The sequence below is a fragment of the Rattus norvegicus genome, chromosome 4 (assembly GCF_036323735.1).
Source record: "Rattus norvegicus strain BN/NHsdMcwi chromosome 4, GRCr8, whole genome shotgun sequence".
NCBI lineage: Eukaryota > Metazoa > Chordata > Mammalia > Rodentia > Muridae > Rattus > Rattus norvegicus.
In genome coordinates, this window is record NC_086022.1 from 100,800,180 (window position 1) to 100,820,470 (window position 20,291).

Sequence of the window (20,291 nt, forward strand, 5' to 3'; positions counted from 1 at the left end):
ATTATTGAGTAGAGTTTTGTTGAACTCCAATAACATGTGGAATTCCTGTTGCTATTGTTGTTACTGAGGACCAGCCTTAGTCTGTGATGATCTGAAAGGATGCAAAAAATTATTTCAACCTTCTTATATCTGTCTAGGCCTGTGTTGAGACCAATTTTTTGGTCAATTTTGGGAAAGTAGCATGAGTTGCTAAGAAGAAGAAGGCATATCCATTTGTTTTTGAATGAAATGTTCTATAAATATTTATTAAATCCATTTGGTTCATAACTTCTGTTATTTTTCTATGCCTCTGTTTAATTTCTGTTGCCATGATCTGTCCATTGATGAGAGTGGGGTGATGAAATCTTCTACTCTTTTTGTGTGAGGTACAATGTGTGATTTGAGCTTTAATAAGGTTTCTTTTATGAATGTAGTTGCCCTTGCATTTGCAGCATAGATAAATAGGATTGAGAGTTCATCTTGGTGGACTTTTTCTTTGATACATATGAAGTTGATGAAGTTTGGTTGAAAGTCAATTTGACTTGATATTAGAATGGCTATTCCAGCTTATTTCTTTGGACCACTTCCTTGGAAACGTGTTTTTCAGACTTTTACTATAAGGCAGTGTCTGTCTTTGTCCTGAGGTGTGTTTCTTGTGTGCAACAAAATGCTGAATCCTCTTTGTGTATCCAGTTTGTCAGTCTATGTCTTTTTATTAGGGAATTGAGTCCATTGATTTTAAGTTGTATTAAGGAATATTGATTGTTGCTTCTTGTTATTTTTGTTGCTAGAAGTGGAATTATGTTTGTCTCTTACTTTGGTTTTGTTGCAAGGAGTTTATTCTCTTGCTTTTGCTTGGGTGTAGTTTCCCTCCATGTGTCGGGCATTTACATCTATTATCCTTTGCAGTGCTGGATTTGTAGAAAGACATTGTGTAAATTTGGTTTGTCATAAAATATCTTGGTTTCTCCATCTTTATTAATTAAGAGTTTTGCTGGCATAGTAACCTGGACTGGCATTTGTGTTCTCTTAGGGTTTGTATGACATCTGCCCTCCAGGATCTTCTATCTTTCATAGTCTCTGGTGAAAGGTCTGCTCTAGTTCTTATAGGTCTGCTTTTATATGTTGCTAGACCTTTTTCCCTTACTGCTTTTACAATTCTTTTTTTCTGTTTTGTGCATTTGGTGTTTTGACTCTTATGTGACAGGAGGAATTTCTTTTCTTGTCCAATCTATTTGCAGTTCGATAGGCTTCTTTTATGTTTATGGGCATCTCTTTCTTTAGGTTAGTGAAGTTTTCTTCAATAATTTTGTTGAAGATGTGTCCTGGGTCTTTAATTAGGAGTCTTCACTCTCTTCTATACATATTATCCTTAGGTTTGCTCTCCTCATCGTGTCCTGCATTTCCTGCATGTTTTGGGCTATGGTCTTTTTGTCTTTTACATTATCTTTGATGGTTGTTGTTGTTATCTACCTCTGATATTCCCTCTTCTATATCTCTTCTACTCTCTTGGTGATGCTTGCATCTATGACTCCTGATCTCTTCCCTAGGTTTTCTTTCTCCAGGTTTGTTTCCCTTTGTTCTTTCCTTGTTGTTTATATATCCATTTTTAAATTTTGGATGGGTTTGTTCAATTCCTTCACCTGTTTGGTTGTGTTTTCCTGTAATTCTTTATGGTATTTTTGTGTTTGCTCTTTAAGGGCTTCTAATGGTTTACTTGGGTTGTACCATATTTTTCTAAGGATATTATTTATGTCTTTCTTAAAGTCCTCCATCATCATTATGAAATATGATTTTAAGTTCAAATCTTGTTTTTCAAGTGTGTGTCGATACCCAATATTTGCTTTGGTTGGAGAACTGGGCTCTGATGATGCCAAGTAGACTTGGTTTCTGTTGCTTAGTTCCCTGTGTCAGTCTCTGGACACACTAAATCAGTCCCCTTGCACTATGGTGGAGTCCCATCTTCGAGTACATTCCATTGTCTTAAATCTAATGATACTACATTCAATCTATAATCTAATTTTTGGACTGCAGGTTAAAACTTCCTTGCATCCATAATGTATTATCTATAGAAATATGTGAAATAATGAGATTTCTCAAAAGAAAATCGCACTGGTGCTCACTTTGGCATCACATATGCTAAAATTGTAACAATTCAGAGAATTAGCATGGCTCCTACTCAAGTATGACACACAGATTCATGAAGCATTCCATATGTTTAGACAACTTCCCTACCCTAAATAAAGAGATGCGCTTAAACATACAAGAAAACCACAGAACACCCAACAGATGGGACCAGAAAATAATTCTTCCTGTCACACAATAATTAAAACACCAAATGCATAGAACAAAGAAAAGGTATTGAAAGCAGTAAGGGAGAAAGTTCAAATAACATATAAGGGCAGACCTATCAGAAGTACACAAGACTTCTCACCATAGTCTCTAAAAGCAAGAAGATCTTCGCAGATGTCATACAGACACCAGGAGAACAAAATTGTGAGCCCAGGCTACTATACCCAGCAAAACTCTCAATTACCATAAAGGGAAAAACCAAGATATTCCATGACAAAACCAAACTTACACAATATCTTTCTACCAATCCATTCCTACGAGAATAATAGAACGAAAACACTAAAACAAGGAGAAAAACTACAGCCAATAAATACAAGAAAAGAATCTCAAAACAAACCCAAAGGAAGAGAACCACACAATCATAATTCCACCTCTAACAACAAAATAACAATAATCTTTGTTCCTTAATATCTCTCAACATCAATGGACTCAATTCACAAACAAAAAGACATAGACTAACAGGCTGGATACATAAAGAGGACCAAGCATTTTGCTGGATACTCAAAACATATCTCAGTGATAAAGACAGATACTGCCACAAAGTCAAAGGCAAAAATTTCCCAGGCGAATGCTCCCAAGAAATAAGCAAGGGTAGCAATTCTACTATCTAATAAAAATAGAATTTCAACCAAACATTGTCAAAAAATGGAGAAGAACACTATATACTCATCAAAGAAATAATCCACAAAGATGAACTCCTAATTCTGAACAGCTAAGCCTCAAATGCAAGGGCACCCACATTTGTAAAAGAAATATTACTAAATCTCAAAGTACACATTGAACCTTATACTAATTTTAGGAGACTTTAGGAGACATGGAAACAGAAACTAAACAGAGAGGCAGTGAAATAGACAAATGTTATGAACCTAATGAACTTAACAGATATCTATAGCACATTTCACTGTAAAAAAAATAAAAAAGAATATACATTTGTCACAGCAGATCTTTATCAATCCTACATCTGATAGAGAGTAAGTACCCAGTGTATACAAAGAACTCAAGAAGTTAAACTCCAGAGAACCAAATAACAATATTAATGAATGGGGTACTTATCTAAACAGATATTTTACAACAGAGGAATCTCAAATGACTGAGGAGCAATTACAGAAATCATCAACAACCTTAATCATTAGGGAAGTGTAAATAACAACGATCCTGAGATTGCACCTTACATTAGTCAGAAAGGCTAAGATCAAAAACTCTGGTGACAACATATTCTGGCAAGGATGTGGAGACAGAGGAACATTCCTCCTTTGCTGGTGGGACTACAAGCTGGTCCAACCAATCTGGGAATCCGTTTTTTGGTTCCTCAATAAATTGGAAAGAATTTTTACTGTGGACCTAGCTACATCATTCCTGGGCATGTACTCAAAAGATGCTCCAACATATAACAAGGAGTCATGATCTACCATATTTATAGCACCCTTCCTTATAAGAGCCAGAAGCTGGAAACAACCCAGGTGTTCCTCGTCAGAGGAATGGATACAGAAAATGTGGTACATTTACACAAAAGAGTACTACTCAGCTTTTAAAAACAATGTCTTAATGAAATTCTTAGGTGAATGATGAAAGTAGAATATTTCCTCTTGAGTGAGGTAACTCAATCACAAAGGAACACACATGGTATGTACTCACTGATAAGTGAATAATAGCCAAAAAGAAGGTCGGAATATTGTTAATCACAGAACATATGAAATGGAAGAAGACAGAAGACCACACCAATGTGTGGATGCTACAGTCCTACTGTGAAGGGGAAGAAAATACTCTAGGAAATGCAGGGATAAATAGTTGAAGAGAAAGGTATGAAAGGTTATCTAGGGATTCTATTCCTAGGAATCTGTCCCATCTTCAGATACCAAACCAAGACACTATTGCTGATGCCACGAAGTACTTGCTGACAGGAGCCTGATATAGCTGTGCCCTGAGAGGGCCTGCCAGAGCCTGAACAATACAGATGTGAATGCACACAGCCAAACATTGGAGTGAGTATCAGGACCCCAGTGGATAACTTAAGGGAAGGACTGAAGGAGCTGAAGGTGTTTTCAACCACTCAGGAAGAACAACAGTATCAACCAACCAGACCACCCAAAACTCCCAGGATCAAAACCACTAAAGAAAGAGAACATATTGGGGGCCCATAGCATGTGTAGCAGAGGATGACTTTATTTCGCATCAATGTGATAGGATCCCCTTTGTCCTGTGGGGGTTTGATGACCCAGGACAGGATAATGCTCAGGCCTTGAGACAGGAGTGGGTAGGCAGGTGGAGGAGAACCCTCATAAAGGCAAGAGGAAGGCAGCAGGGTATGGGTGGGGTTGGTGGTGAAACTGCAGAGGGGGATAACATTTGAAGTGCCAATAAATAAAATAACCAATTAAAAATAAAAGAAAAAAGAAAAAACACACTGTCAATAAGAATGTTTAATTATAATACAGTGATCAATGTTTTTGATGTGTTAAATGTATTCACTCCTGAAGGATAAAGGGTAACCACACACTAAGGTGTTATTCATTTAGTCTGAAGACAGCACAAGGGTCTTTTCCACAAACGAGACAAGGGGCACAGTAGATATGAAATTCCCACTCAATTAGTTTTATAGCCATATATATGGTCCCAAATATAGAGATGATAAGGTCTAGTGTCTCAATAGTTCATTTTCATAAGTTCGTACCATTAGCCATATTCAGCACAAAAATAATGGGCAAAAGAGACTTCTCGGGGTTGGGGATTTAGGTCAGTGGTAGAGCACTTGCCTAGCAAGCACAAGGCCCTGGGTTTGGTCCCCAGCTCCGAAAAAAACAAACAAACAAACAAAAAAAATCAAAGAAAAAAAAAGAGACTTCTCAAAATCCAAAGAAATGTCACACTTTGGTGATCTTTTCACTGCCTATACTGAGGTTTTGAGATCAGGATGTAGATTTTGGATTTCAGTATAGTTATGCAATCCGGCATCAGTATTTTCTTTGAAGTGGGGAAGAATGGGTTTATAGGAAAGTAAACAAGTGTCCCCCTGATCCTGAAAGGAATAAAAGAATTGAATGCCAAGTGCAAGAGAAACAAAAATTTCTTTTTTCTCCAATTCCTACTATTTCAGTGATTTGACAGTCTAAAATCAAATGATAAACAAGTGTCATTGGTTCCCACTGCTGGAAAGATTATTAAAATTATGGTAGAGTTGGATCTTTGTTCAAAAAGAACTCAAGAAATAAGCAGAAAATGATTAAGGGCAAATTGTATTATGTGCAAAAAAAAAAAACAAAACAAAAAAAACCAAACATAAAGCAAAAAACAAAAAGCAAAAAACAAAACAAAACAAAAAAACCAAAAACAAGCAAGCAAACAAAAAAACCTGATGGGTTACACTTGAGACTGTTTCTTCTTGAAAATGATCAGCAGCTTTAATGAACATTCTGCATAGCCTATCATAGATAAATATGTGGAGAAACACACACCTGAGCAGTTCACATCTTAATACTAGGAAGTAAGAAAACACTATTCTGGGTTGTATCTTAATTATATGTAGTACTAAATAATATAAATAAAAAGCAAGACACCATCCCACGCTGGTGATGGCACCGTAGGGCCTCATGTTGTCTACTGGGTATTTTCATCTGAAACAGGAAAAGGTCTCCACCGGACTCATTAAGTTCCCCATTTCCATTCCCTGTTGCTGCCAGGTACTCTCTGGGCTCTGCAGCGATCTCACCATCCCTCTAGTTCCCACCGCTCGATGCCATGCCAGTTCCATACTGAGACTGACTATCTCATGCATCTTTTGGTGTAGAGTCTGCTCATTTTCTCAGCGTCTGCCCATGTAGTTATTGTCACAACTCTCAGTAACCCATTAAAATCAAAACTCAATAAGATTGTAATTTGTCAATCAGATTTATATCAATAAATTCTCATTCTACAAAATATCCACACAATAAACTAAAAGCCAATTAATATTGATATAAACTATGCATGTAGATAAGACAAACTGTCCTATAAAATCCCTCCCTTATGAAATATTCATAACTACTGTGGTACTTTAAGGCCACACAGATCTGGGTCGTCCTTCTTTGCCTCCATCTTGGTTCTTCTCTTCTTCCCCTCCTGTCTCCTTTCTCCAAAATTGTGTGCCCACCTTACTTTTTCACCACCCAATACAGCCATTGCTGTATCTTGTGCCTGCCTTCGCCTGCATGTAGACACCAATCCACATTTTACCCTTTCTGTATAATTTTAAAAAAGAACTTTTCTCTCAGATGTAAGCTGAGCACAACAATTACCATTCTATGATTTATAAAGTATAAAAGATATCTAATACCCAAGTCATCATTTTTGTCAGTTCAGTGGAATACTCGGTAATCTACCTATTTATCCTATCCTAACTCTCCCTAAGAAAGGCTTCAAATCCATGTGTTATATCTTGGCTATCTTGTATACTATCTGAAATTATCTAATTAATTATCTAATTATCTAATGTTGAATTAATTTGTGTATTTAGTGTTCAACCCATCAGAAATCTAAGAACGACCAATACTATCTGAAAATAAAGGAAGCTTAACTCGGCTTACCAAACTGGGACAAGTTGAAGAGACAACGGCCAACCTGTCCATTCCCTTGTTAGCAAAATATACAAACATCAGGCTTCAGTCTTCTGGCCCAGGATCATCTGACAGACCTTTGTAACAGAATTTTGAAGGACTGATTATTCTGGCTTGGCAGAGTTTATCAGTCAACTCTTTTGTGTAGTGTGTCATTTCTTGGACAGTAATTTGTCTGCAGATGAAATAGGCAATTTCTGCCCACTGGCTACCTAGCCACAATGTATTACCTCACCTGTGGGTAGAGACACTCATTTTTTTAAATCCAAATAGGGGATCTGTTTCTAGGAGCAGATATGTCTCAACAACAAAAGAATAGACAACATTAAATGTCACATTTTATTAATTTCTGACATTTCTGTAAACCATCTATTCATGTAAAGTAATCTAGATTGTTATCCATTAACTACTCCTAGCCATTTCTAAAAATTATCTTGAAAATACCCCAAGAGTAAACTCAGAGCCATGAATTTAATATCTGGCCCTTAAGTCATACTACTTAATCATTTATAAACAATTTACAGTAGCAGTTATAGAACAGGGTCTAAGTCTTGTATATTTAAATATATTGTATAGGCATAATGTCTGTATGAGAGTAACAATATAAATCACAATTTTATATCAATATGAAATTAATATCAATGGAATCCTTAAATTTGTATTAAATAAATTCTGTACCAATGTCAGAGATTATAACTTCGATTTAGTAATAAATAAAAGGATTTCTACCAAATGACATTATGGCTAAACAGTCATTCCTAGATTAGTTATCTCTGTTAAAATAAGACAATTTCTAAATTCCCCAGAATAACAAACTCAAAACAACCACTCCCAAGACCCTCAAGTCAAGGACATTGGGCTGACAACACTTCACAACTTCTTCAGGCTGGGTATGGACATTGAGATATCTTGGCGGGTAGGGGTAGGAAAAATTAGGAAGCTGGTCAGGCCTTAAGAAGTCCACACCACCGATCACTGTAGTCTCTGTGTTTATCCTGACTGAATCTGGCTGAAAGTCTTTAAGATCTGGAGCTCAAGCAGGTCAGTTCAGCATGTCTGATGATGAAACTCACCAAAGCTGTACATTCTCTAATATATGAATCTCAAAACAAAATTTTAGTATCATCAAGATTATCTGTATGGATTTTATCAGTCTGCAAAGTGTGTTCAGACTGGTTAGGATTAAATTCTTTTTGTTGTTTTATTCCTTTGAATCTAGTTATTCCAGTAGTAGCCCTCTATCAAATATAATCCATATAGCTCAGGGAGATCTCTAGATCCTAATCACCTTTCTTTTTCTTTATCTTTTGTATTTCAAAAACTAAGTTTATATTTAGTAATTGTGGTTAAATGACATTTAACAAAGTAGTTTTTCTTATGGTGTTAAGGATTGGATCCAGGGCTCATTTTTTAAAAACACAAATATAAAACCTTTTCCCCAAGTCAGCATATCCTTTAGTTGGCAACCATAAAAGCTTGTGTCTTGTATTCTTTCCCAGAGAAATAATATTTTCACAAAACTCAAAACCACACCCATTTTGAAAATTGAAACAATATAAAAGCAAATGAAATCTAAACTAAAATATTGTATGGTCCTATTCTTAGGCTTCTCCAATCTATCATGCCAGGAAATCAACCCAAGATTCCCATTGAACCCACATTAGAGAATATGAACTTTCTGTAGACCCTAATATACCATCTTTAGAGTAAACTTCTACTAATACCTGTCTATAAGAAGTAGGCAGTTTCTTTTTAATCTATTATGCTCTCTGCTTGGAGCCATTGCAATTTTCTCTGTAATAGTTTTGAACTGTGGATAGAATTTCCAACATAACTCAAACAAAATCTGTATTCTTTCCTTCTAACTATAAAAAACAATTTAATCGCACTTCTATTAATAGCTTTTAGTTAAGACTCTCTCAATATTCCCTTTTCCAAGTAGATATGACAGAGAAGTCTACTTTCATTGTTTAGTCACTCCTTGCTCCTTCAGAGACACAGAGAGTCTCTGATTACAACCATTTTGCAACACAGTTCTTTTCCTCCCTAATTTGGAAACTTTCATGAAAATGTGAATTCCTAAATCCTGGAATATATTCTCAAACTCCCAGTGACATTGTCCTCAAGATCAATACCTGAGTCAGGAAATCAGTGTCACATCTCTCAAATATTCCTATGCACAGAATGACACAAAGACAGCATCTACTTCCCTTATTCTATTATTTCCATCTACAAATATCCTGTTGTTTTTGCAGAAAGGGACTCCTTAAGGGCTTGAGTGAAATTCAGCCCTGTTTTCATTGCAGACAGATTGGGAGATTCTATCACATTTCAATCAAACTTTTGACCACTTCATACACCATGAAGGTGAAACAACTAGGTCCTGAGAAGCTCAAAGTGTTTTTGTTCAGTTTTGTAGAACTGTGTGAATGCAATTCTGTTTGCCTGCTGACAGTAGTAAAACACATCTTCAGTATCCAAGCTGCTGACTGTAAGAGTCTAAGAGTTTCCACTCACTGTCACTGAGGAGAGCTGGCATTCTAGAAGTCATGTTGAATCTTTGAAGAACAGGGTGCTAGGTTTGAGCTTGGAGCATCCCCTCTTTGTCAGACACAACACTTTGTAGCAGCAAATTAACAGTTTGCACAAGCAAACCCATGTTGTTTTCTGATATCTATCTCTGACTACAAAAATATTTTCTAAGTTTATTCTCTTAAATGCAAGACTGAGTTATCTGTGCTTCCTCAGGAGTAAATATGCAAAGAACAGAGTATAGGCTATGATGTTTTTAACTCATAAACACATGTGGCCATTTCACATACATACAGTATTTAATTTGATAAAACCCCAAATCTCGGGTTGAGGTTGTTTTGTTTGTTTGTTGTTGTTTTGTTTTGTTGTTGCAAATTTTAAGTTAAAATGTATCAAGCATTTTCTGTTTCATATGATAGGGAATGAGAATCGTTATTAATAAATGAGTAACTTCTGTAAAAACTAATATAAATAATAATTTCTTATTATTTTCTTGTTTTCTACAGTGTTGTATCCTCTTGGAATGTACATGTTTTTGCTTTCTCCTTTTTTTTTCAACTAGCCTTACTATGACCTACATAGAGAAGTTCTCCTCTGATGCATGTGTGACTTATTTTTTCATTCCTTACCTAAGGAGAGGTAGCATGAATATTTGAGCACCTAAGTTTCCAGATATTCCTCTAAATCTAGTAACTGCTCAGGTAAGGCTTTGCTCATTAATCTCAGTGTATTCAAATGGCATTTGAATCCACAATGGACTGAGAACATAATTGTGCAAGTATCTGATTTAGAACTCAGGTATTTTCAAGGTTTTTTTTTTCACTGATGGCACATTGTAAAACTCGTAAAACAGAAGAGAAAGTAGATATTAATTTTGTACTGCCATTATAAATCTAATAGTCAGACTCACGCTCATTTTAAGAGGACCTTGGGCTTCTAACATTCCTGATCCATGGCTATTGTTATAAACAGAAGTGAGCATCTGGGAGAAGCTGTTTTCCCTCACTAAAACAGTGCATTTTCTGGTCACCATCCTCCAAATGATGTGTCAATGAAATAAACCAGTCTAACTGAAGTGTTCAAAGGTCTGGAGGCATTTATGAATCCCAAGAGGATCAATTACCAGAGAACTTCTTTCTCTTATTCTTTCTGGCCCAGTACTTGTCAGCACTAAGAGTAATTGACTATGTCTAGGTAATTTTCAGCAAATGATGCTGGTTCAACTGGAGGTCAGCATGTAGAAGAATGCAGATCAATCCATTCTTATCACCCTCTACTAAGCTTAAGTCCATGTGGATCAAGTACCTTCACATCAAACTAGATACACTCAAACTAATAGAAGAAAAATTGGGGAAGTGTCTCAAACACGTAGGCACTGGAGAAAATTTCCTGAACAAAACACAAATGCCTTAAGCTCTAAGATCAGGAATTGACAAATGGGGTCCCAAAAAACTAAAAATGTTTCTGTAAGGCATAGGACACTGTGGTTAGGACAAAACGGCAACCAACAGATTGGGAAAAAAATCTTTACCACTCCTTCAAGGGATAGAGGGCTCATATCCAAAATATACAAAGAAATCATGAAGATAGACGGCAAGGAGACAAATAACCCTATTAAAAATGGGGTTCAGAGATAAACAAAGAATTCACAGCTGACACCCAATTAGACAAGATGGATGAAGCAAAGAAGTGCAGGCCTACAGGAGCCGGATGTAGATCGCTCCTGAGAGACACAGCCAGAATACAGCAAATACAGAGGTGAATGCCAGCAGCAAACCACTGAACTGAGAATAGGACCCCCGTAGAAGGAATCAGAGAAAGAACTGGAAGAGCTTGAAGGGGCTCGAGACCCCATATGTACAACAATACCAAGCAACCAGAGCTTCCAGGGACTAAGTCACTACCTAAAGACTATACATGGACTGACCTTGGACTCTGACCTCATAGGTAGCAATGAATATCCTAGTAAGAGCACCAGTGGAAGGGGAAGACATGGGTTCTGCTAAGACTGAACCACCAGTGAACTAGACTGTTGGGGGGAGGGCGGCAATGGGGGGAGGATGGGGAGGGGAACACCCATAAGGAAGGGGAGGGGGGAGGGGGATGTTTGCCCGGAATCCAGGAAAGGGAATAACACTCGAAATGTATATTAGAAATACTCAAGTTAATAAAAAAAAAAGAATTCACAGCTAAGGAATGTTGTAGGGCTGAGAATGTTCAACATCTATAGTCATAAGGGAAATGCAAATCAATACAACCCTGAGATTCCACCTCACACCAGTCAGAATGGCTAAGATCAGAAACTCCTGTGATAGCAGATGCTGGCAAGGACATGGAGAAAGAGGAACACTCCTCCATTATTGGTGGAATTTCAGACTGGTACAACCATTCTGGAAATCATTCTGGTGGTTCTTCAGAAATTGGACATTGAACTACCTGAGGACCCAGCTATACTTCTCTTGGGCATATACCCAAAAGATGCCCCAACATATAACAAAGACACATGCTCCCCTATGTTCATATCAGCCTTATTTATAATAGCCAGAAGCTGGAAAGAACCCAGATGCCCTTCAACAGAGGAATGGGTACAGAAAATGTACATAAATGGAATACTACTCAGCTATCAAAACCAATGACTTTGTGAAATTCATAGGCAAATGGATGGAACTGGAAAATATCATCCTGAGTGAAGTAACCCAATTACAGAAAAACACACATGGTATGCACCCATTGATAAGTGGATATTAGCCCAAATGCTCAAATTACCAAGATATACAGAACACAAACTCAAGAAGGATGACCAAAACGCAAATGTTTCCCCTTCTTTAAAAGGGGAACAAGAATACCCTTAGGAGGGGATAGGGAGTCAAAGTTTAGAAAAGAGACTGTAGGGACGACCATTCAGAGCATGCCCCACATGTTTCCCATACATACAGAGCCACCAAACTAGATAAATGGATGAAGCAAAGAGATGCAGACTGACAGTAACCGGATATATATCTCTCTTGAGAGACACAGCCAGAATATGGCAAATACATAGGCAAATGCCTGTAAAAACCACTTTACTGAGAACGGGCCCCATAAAAGGAATCAGAGAAAGGACTGAAAGAGCTTGAAGGGGCTTGAGACCCCATGCGAACAACAATGCCAAACAACCAGAGCTTCCAGGGACTAAGCAACTACCCAAAGACTACATATGGACGGACCCTGGGCTCCAAGTGCATAGATAGCAATGAATAGCCTAGTAAGGGCATCAGTAGAAGGGGAAGCCCTTGGTCCTGCCAAGGCTGGAACCCCTGTGAATGTGATTGTTGGAGGGAGCGTGGTAATATGGGGAGGATGGGGGGGCATGTATATAGGAGGGAAGGGGGAGAGGCTAGGGTGATGTTGGCCTGGAAATCGGGTAAGGGAAGAACATTTGAATGTGAATAAGAAATTCCGAATTTAATAAAGATGGAAAAAAGGAAAAAAATGTCATTACCTATATCTAAATTATGCATACAACAATTACTTTTGAAATAATAAATGATTCTTAATGAGCCCCTAAAGAAAAAATAAAAGGAAAATATCATCCTGAGTGACGTTATTCAATCACAGATCAACACATTTGGTATGGACTCATTGATGAGTGGATATTAGCCAAAAAGCTTTAATTACACAAGATGCAATCCAGAGAGCACAGGAAGCTCAAGAAGAAGGATGTCCAAAATATTGATGCTCCCACTCCTTCTTAAAAGGGGAAGAAATATCCATAGGAGGGGATATGGAAGCAAACTTTAGAACAGGTACTCAAGGAATGGCCATTCACAGCTTGCCCCACATGTGGCCCATTTATATACAGCCATCAAAACTAGATAAGATTTCAGAAGCTAAAAAACGCATGCTGAAATGGACCGGATATAAATCTCTCCTGAGAGACACATCCAGAGCATGTCCAATACAGAGGTCACTGCTAGCAGCAAACCACCGAACTTAAAATAGGACCCCTGTGGGTAATTAGAGGAAGTATGGAAAGAAGTTAAGGAGCTTGCATCCCCATAAAAATAACAATGCCAACCAACCAGAGTTTTCAGGAACTAAGCCAGTACTGAAAGAGTATACATGGACTAACCCAGGGCTCCAACTACATATGTAGCAGAGAATAGCCTTGTTGGGTCACCAGTGAAAGGGGAAGCCCTTGGTCCTGCCAAGGTTGCTCCCACAGTGCAGGGAAATATTGGGTGGTGGGAAATAAGGGGGATGTATAGGGGGAATACCTGGATGGGGGAGGGGTAGGGAAGGGAATGGGGGCTTATGGACTGGAAACTGGGAAGGGGAATAACATTTGAAATGTAAGTAAAGAAATATATCTAATAAAAATTTTAAAAAAAGTGTGTATTAGTATTGCCCCCTGCTGGAAATATGGGCAATAGGGCAAGTCAGAACTTAAAGAAAACATGCAAGGATGGTGATCAGTGCAAATTCCGGTGTTCATAGGAGAAAATATTCATTGGAAACAAAATCCTGAGGAGTTTCTCGGTGTTGTAGTCAATATTCTGTTGGGGTATATAGACACTGTGACCATGACAACTTTTATAAAAGAAAAAAAACCTTTTAATTGAGTCTTGTTTACAGTTTAGAGGTCTAATCCATTATTATCGTGGCAAGAAGCCTTGTGGCATATGTGTGGACATGGTACTGAAGCTGTAGATGAGAGTATTACATCTGTACTGGCAGGCAGCAGGGAGAGAGGGAAAGGGAGAGGGAGAGGGAGAGGGAGAGACAGAGACAGAGAGAGAGAGAGAGAGAGAGACAGAGAGACAGAGAGACAGAGAGACAGAAAGAGACGGAGACAGAGAGACAGGGAGAGACAGAGACAGAGAGACAGAGAGAGACAGACAGAGAGACAGACAGAGAGAGAGACAGAGAGACAGAGAGACAGAGAGACAGAGAGACAGAGAGACAGAGAGACAGAGAGAGAGAACACAACAGGGTCCAGCTGGACATTTGAAACCTCAAAGGACACCTCAAGTAACACACTTCTTTTAATGAGGTAATTCCTCTTAATGCTATTCCTTAAGCATAAAATATGCATCTATGGGGGCCATTTTGTATTCAAACCACAGGTCAATATGCTTGGTCAGAGAAAATTGAATAATTATGTATATACAGTCAGCCATAAATGTATAAACTTACAAACACACCCCATATCTTTCAAACAAGTACAAAGAAAATGTTGATTAGTAGGCATTAAACATACATGCAAAAGTGTGAAAGTTATGTGAATTCTCATAAACACATTCTGTCCCTATTCAGAGGTATTATATATTACACTGGTAATACATGATGTAAAAACATATTGTAAATCAAAATTTCATTTGACACATATATCCTACCAAACACTGAAATGAGTATAGGCCTTTACAGTGATATACAGTGATAAGGTATCATCTAATATAAATCAGTTTAATAACATATTATTAAATATCCCATGCAGTTTATTATATACAGTACAATGTATTGTGTAGCATATAATTTTAAAAAAAGAAAAATCCATACCTGGTTCAGCTAGGTTCTGGGACCTGCATCTACCCTGGTCTCATTCTGCTCCCAGGGTAGCTTTCCTTTTCTCCCCTTGCTGCTGGCCCTGTTTCCCGAGGCTGGTTTACTAAGCCAACCAAACCATATTTTCCTGAAAACACCTGGAGCTACTGCCCAAGTTCCTCAGGACAAATATCCTTGTGGCTGGTATGCAGAATGCCAAGGACCATTCTGGTCTGACTTAGCACCCTTTAGCCCCATAAAAGGAAAACGCTAGAGACTTATATTTATACCGCCATATTTGTATCAGTAAATCTCCAACCCCAATATGCCCAGGCAGAGAACAAACAGCTCCGGAATAATATTTATAAGCTGCATACCTATAGTGGGCAAATATAATACTATACCACTCTGTTCCCCAGCTATGAGATCCCAACTCCTTGCAGCTCCTTCAGGACACATGGCTATGCTCCATCTTCTTCCTCAATCTTCTTCCTTTATAATCTCTTCTTCTCTTCCCTTCTCCTCTCTCTCTCAATCTCTCTCTCCCCCTCCTCCCCCACCTCTCTCAATCTCTCTCTCTCTCTCTCTCTCTCTCTCTCTCACACACACTCTCTCTCTCTTTCTCTCTTTCTCTAAAATTTCCTTTGCCACCTATTCTTTTACTGTCTAATCAAAGGCTCTAGCCTTTATTCGACCATATAAAATGGGAAGCAGGTTCACATGGAATCACTTGAGTATGTGATCCACTCTTCATCAAGGGCAGGATCAGCATCAAAATACAAACAGCACCAAGGCAATCCACAACAGTAATGTGCTCTGAGCTGTGGATTAATGCCACTGCTCCTGCTTGGTAGAAAGGTGATGAACAAATACAAATTGAAATAAGGTTTCTATTAAGATTGCAGATATTGAGAAATTATAGAGAAAAAATTTAGTTGAACCATTGTAAAAAGTCTCACAGGAAATTGAGAAAAAGTGTATATCTGTTTGCAAAAAATGTGGCCATCAAGATACACATTTTAAGCTTAAATGTATCAAGCATTTTCTGTTTCATATGACAGGGAATGAGAATAGTTATTAATAAATGAGTAACTGCTGTAAAACTAATATAAATAATAATTTCTTATATTCTACAAATCTATAGGGAATGTGAACTTGGGGCTTATTTGGCAAACTTCACTGAAAGTCAAAAGGAATGAACTCAGGGAAAATGTGACAGTCAAATAAAAAGTTAAGAGTTAAGCCAATTAGGGGAAAATATCACATCTTCACAATTATTTCTATTACTAAATATGTCTGGGAATATCAAAGTCCTTACTTAGCTTTGTGTTTTCTCTCCTTACTTAGTACTCTTCCCTCTGCTGGATTTCGAATCTGCAGTGAAGTGATATGGACAAGTTTGTGAACAGTAGGCAAACTTACAACTTATGTACACAACTTATAACTCAATATTATAAACTTTAAAACATATAAAGTCCATTGCTTTTTATCATATAACACATAATCCGCAAAGAGGAGTATTCTGGTATTGTCTTATAATATCATGTAAAATAACTTTCACAAGTCTATTGAAAAGTTAGATTGAATGAAAAATTCCATCCACAATAACTACATATTTATACACTCTTCTAAGGACAGCTATTGAAGGCTTGAGAAATGTGTAAGACTTGTGATGATAGGATCTGCAAGTTAAGAGCTATTTATTACAGAGGTGGGGACCGAATTACTGTAAAGCCAGATGCCTGGGAAGAGTACATTGAAATGCTGTATTCTTGATATGACATGGCTGTTGCACTCTGGAACTCAGATAAGTCATGATACCTGTATATGATCTATACAGGACCAATCAAACAAGATCAGCCAACATTCTAGGAGGAAGCACTAACTGGATGGAGTGAATGCAGAAGACACGTTAAGTGCACAGGGAGTTGTTGTGTGTTTGGAGGCAGTGAATGTTCTTTGAGACAAGGGTCTTGGATGATGTAGTCTAAGATTTGCAGGAAGTAGTTTCAAAAAACCTTAATGACAGTTGGCCCAAAGAATAATCACAGAGGGGTTATAATTAAAGTGAATAGGACCAAGGTACATTGCATATAGGATCAAGATGCATTGGACGTATATATGACATCATCAGAGTAGAAATAAAATGTAAAATGCTACTATGCTAGATTGTGTGGTGCAGAATAGTCAATGGCAGGGAGAAGATCTTTCTTTCTGAGCAGAGCTGCACAGTAAGGATGAGGCAGAAGAACACCAGTAACCTGAGCATGCAGTGAGGATCAGACACAGATTTATGCAAACATAGCTAGTGGGAAATAAAATTGTCATAGAAGACAGAAGGAGAGAGGGAACTGAGTGCAAGAGTGGAGAAGAAGAGGGGCTGGGCAGTCAGAAACAGGTGTGGGGAAAGAAGGGAGAAAGGCCCAGAGGGACTGGAGAATGAATAGAAATCTGCAGCTGCTGTGGGGTGCAGCTAAAGGGGAGAACATAAGAAGTCTGAGAACTGGAATGGGGAAACTTTTCAGAAGTCAATACAGGTGACCTTAGCCGAGATGTCTAACAGTATGGACATGGAACTGAAGAGGCTAACTTGTGTGGCCAGGCAGGATCCACGTGGAGGGATAAAGACACCAAAGAACACACAAAACTTAACCTCTGTCTTAAAAAAATTCAGGAAGAAAGATGGAGCAGAGACCAAAGGAATGGCCAACAAATAACAGGCCAAACTTGTGACCCATCCCATGGGCAAAAACAAATCCCTGACCTTATTAATGATATTCTGTTATGCTTGCAGACTGGAGCCTGCATAACTGTCTTCTGAGATGCTCTACCTAGCAGCTGACTAAAACAGATGCAATTACCCCAGCCAAGTATTGGATGAAGACCCGGGACTCTTATGGAAGAGTTTGGAGAAGGATTGAAGGCCCTGAAGAGGATGGGAACCCCATAGGAGGATCAGCAGAGCTGACTAACCTGAACCTCTGGAAGATTTCAGAGTTTGGGCTATGAGAGAGAATACATGGGCTTGACCAATTCCCCTGGCACATATGTAGCAGACGTACAGATCAGTCTCCATGTGGGTTCTCCAACGACTGGAGAGGAAGCTGTTCTTATATTTGTACCCTGAATGTGATATCATTTCTCCAACAAGGATTCTGTGTTTGGCCTCAGTGGAAGAGGATGCCCCTAAGCATGCAGAGATTTGATGTGCCAGGATTAGCGAGTATTCAGGGGAGACCCACCCTCGCAGAAAAGAAACAAAGGGTAGTGGTGAGAGAGAATCTATGAGGGGGAGATCATGAGGGAGGCCATATTTGGAAAGTAAGTAAACAAATGAATAAATAAATAAACAAACAAACAAACAGTGCTAAAACAAAACAAAGCCAATAAGAACATCCAAGAACACTGATAGATGGAGCAATACAAGATTTCTTACAAGGAGATGAAAGATGTATCCCTTAACAAAGGTGTGACATAACAATTATTTTAATGTTCTTTTATGTTCAGTTAAAGGTTATCAAGGTTGAATGCAAACAGTATTTTTCTGATCAGTCATATAAATAGCCACAAATAAAATGAGTGACCTAGAGGTTATGAAAGAGGAATTAGAACTGTTTTTTTTTTAATTTTGACATGGATAATTTGGTTTGAGCTATGAAAAAGTGGATAAAATACATTTGAAAGTATAAAATTTGATGTGAAGCCCCACAGCTTCCATTCTATATGTATAGAATTTCATTAATGTGTACAGACTTACACCTTAACTGTTAATTTTGGTTTTTGAAGCTGTTATTGATCTGAAAGATTTGTCTTAAAAAGTTTATAATTTTCTTTTTCAAAAAGCAAAACAAAATGAATGAATATGGTTCCTTTAAGCTTCTGGGATTATTTCAGAAGTTCAACATCCTTAAAAGCAAATACCTCAGAAAGACATGAAGAAGTACAGGGGATGATTAAAAAAAAAAACAAGTCACCTCTTACACATTCCTACTCTGTTACTGATCTTTGACTCATAGAAAAGAACATGTTTTCTGAAACAAATATCTAGTACATCCCTGTCTTCAATATGCGGGGACTCTGGTGTTTATGAGAAGTCTCTGAGATAAATCCATCCAATTCTGCAACTGACCTCAACTCTTCACACCTCTGCTAATTTGCATAGGTCTCTGCTCTGAGAATATCTTCAGAGGGTGTTGACATCATGTGTAGAATTCACTCTCAGTGAGGTTACAGCATCAACATGAGAGTTTTTCCTGAGTTTCTGGGACTACTGCTCTTCTGGTTTTCAGGTAAGAAAGAGAAGTAGAGAACTTTATAAGTAGTGTAGTGAGTGCTGCTTGGCTTTAATGGATGTTATCTTACACTATGCTCAACACTGTATGGTTGTTGTGTGTTTCCAACCTCAGGTGTGAAATGTGATATCCAGATAACCCAGTCTCCTTCCAGTCTGTCTGCATCTCTTGGGGAGATAGTCACCGTCACTTGCCCCGCCAGTCAGAACATCAATGGTTGGTTAGCCTGGTACCAGCAGAAACCAGGGAGTGCTCCTAAATAATTGATCTATCAATCATCCAACCTTCAAACAGGAATCCCATTGAGATTTAGTGGCAGTGGATATGGGACAGATTTTACTCTCACCATTAGCAACCTGCAGTCTGAAGACACTGCCATTTACTTTTGTCTGCAGTATCATAGCTATTGACATAGTGATACAAGTCATAACAAAAACTTCTCCATGGTTCAGGGAGTAAGACTGAGTAGCACCAGCTTCTCCTCCTAGTATCTTACCCACTAATATTTTATTTTCAGTTGCTCTGGACTTTGAAGGTCTCTGTGACTTTTGCGGAGAATAGTAAATGTGGCCTCTCTGCTTCTAACTCTCCTCTTTTGCCCAACAGCACAGATATGACAAAACATCTAAACTTTGCTTAAGAACAGTCTCTTCTGTTTGAGTAATCTTAGATGTGAGATCCTTGTGATTCATGCAGCATAAAGATACCTCTAAAGATAATTCATGAAAGACTATTTTAGTGCTGGAAGCTGCTATCCTTGCATATTTATTATCTCTGTGTATATACCCTAAATCATGCTTTTGAACCCACCATGGAATTAACAGAGTGATTTAAATTATTAAATTATAAAATTATTTGTGCTCATCCACAGTACATAAGTCCACATCATGCTGCTCCAGACATGTCAAGGAAACATAAGGATAGGATCATGATACTCCTTGTGCCCTGAAAAAAAAATACTTGTAAATTTCCTGCTCCTACACTATTATCACATAGCTTTATGCAAGTGCTTAACACATTCATG

General features: G+C 38.0%; 1 non-coding gene and 1 pseudogene across 1 annotated transcript; both read left to right on the plus strand.

The window, feature by feature from the left end:
- The first annotated feature begins 2,094 nt into the window (after positions 1-2,094).
- On the plus strand, positions 2,095-2,199 carry LOC120102590 (U6 spliceosomal RNA). The gene has a single exon (XR_005504225.1). It is a non-coding gene; the product is annotated as a U6 spliceosomal RNA (small nuclear RNA).
- Positions 2,200-19,215: 17,016 nt separating this feature from the next.
- Igkvl-ps4 (immunoglobulin kappa variable like, pseudogene 4) lies at positions 19,216-19,677 on the plus strand (annotated as a pseudogene).
- Positions 19,678-20,291: the final 614 nt, after the last annotated feature.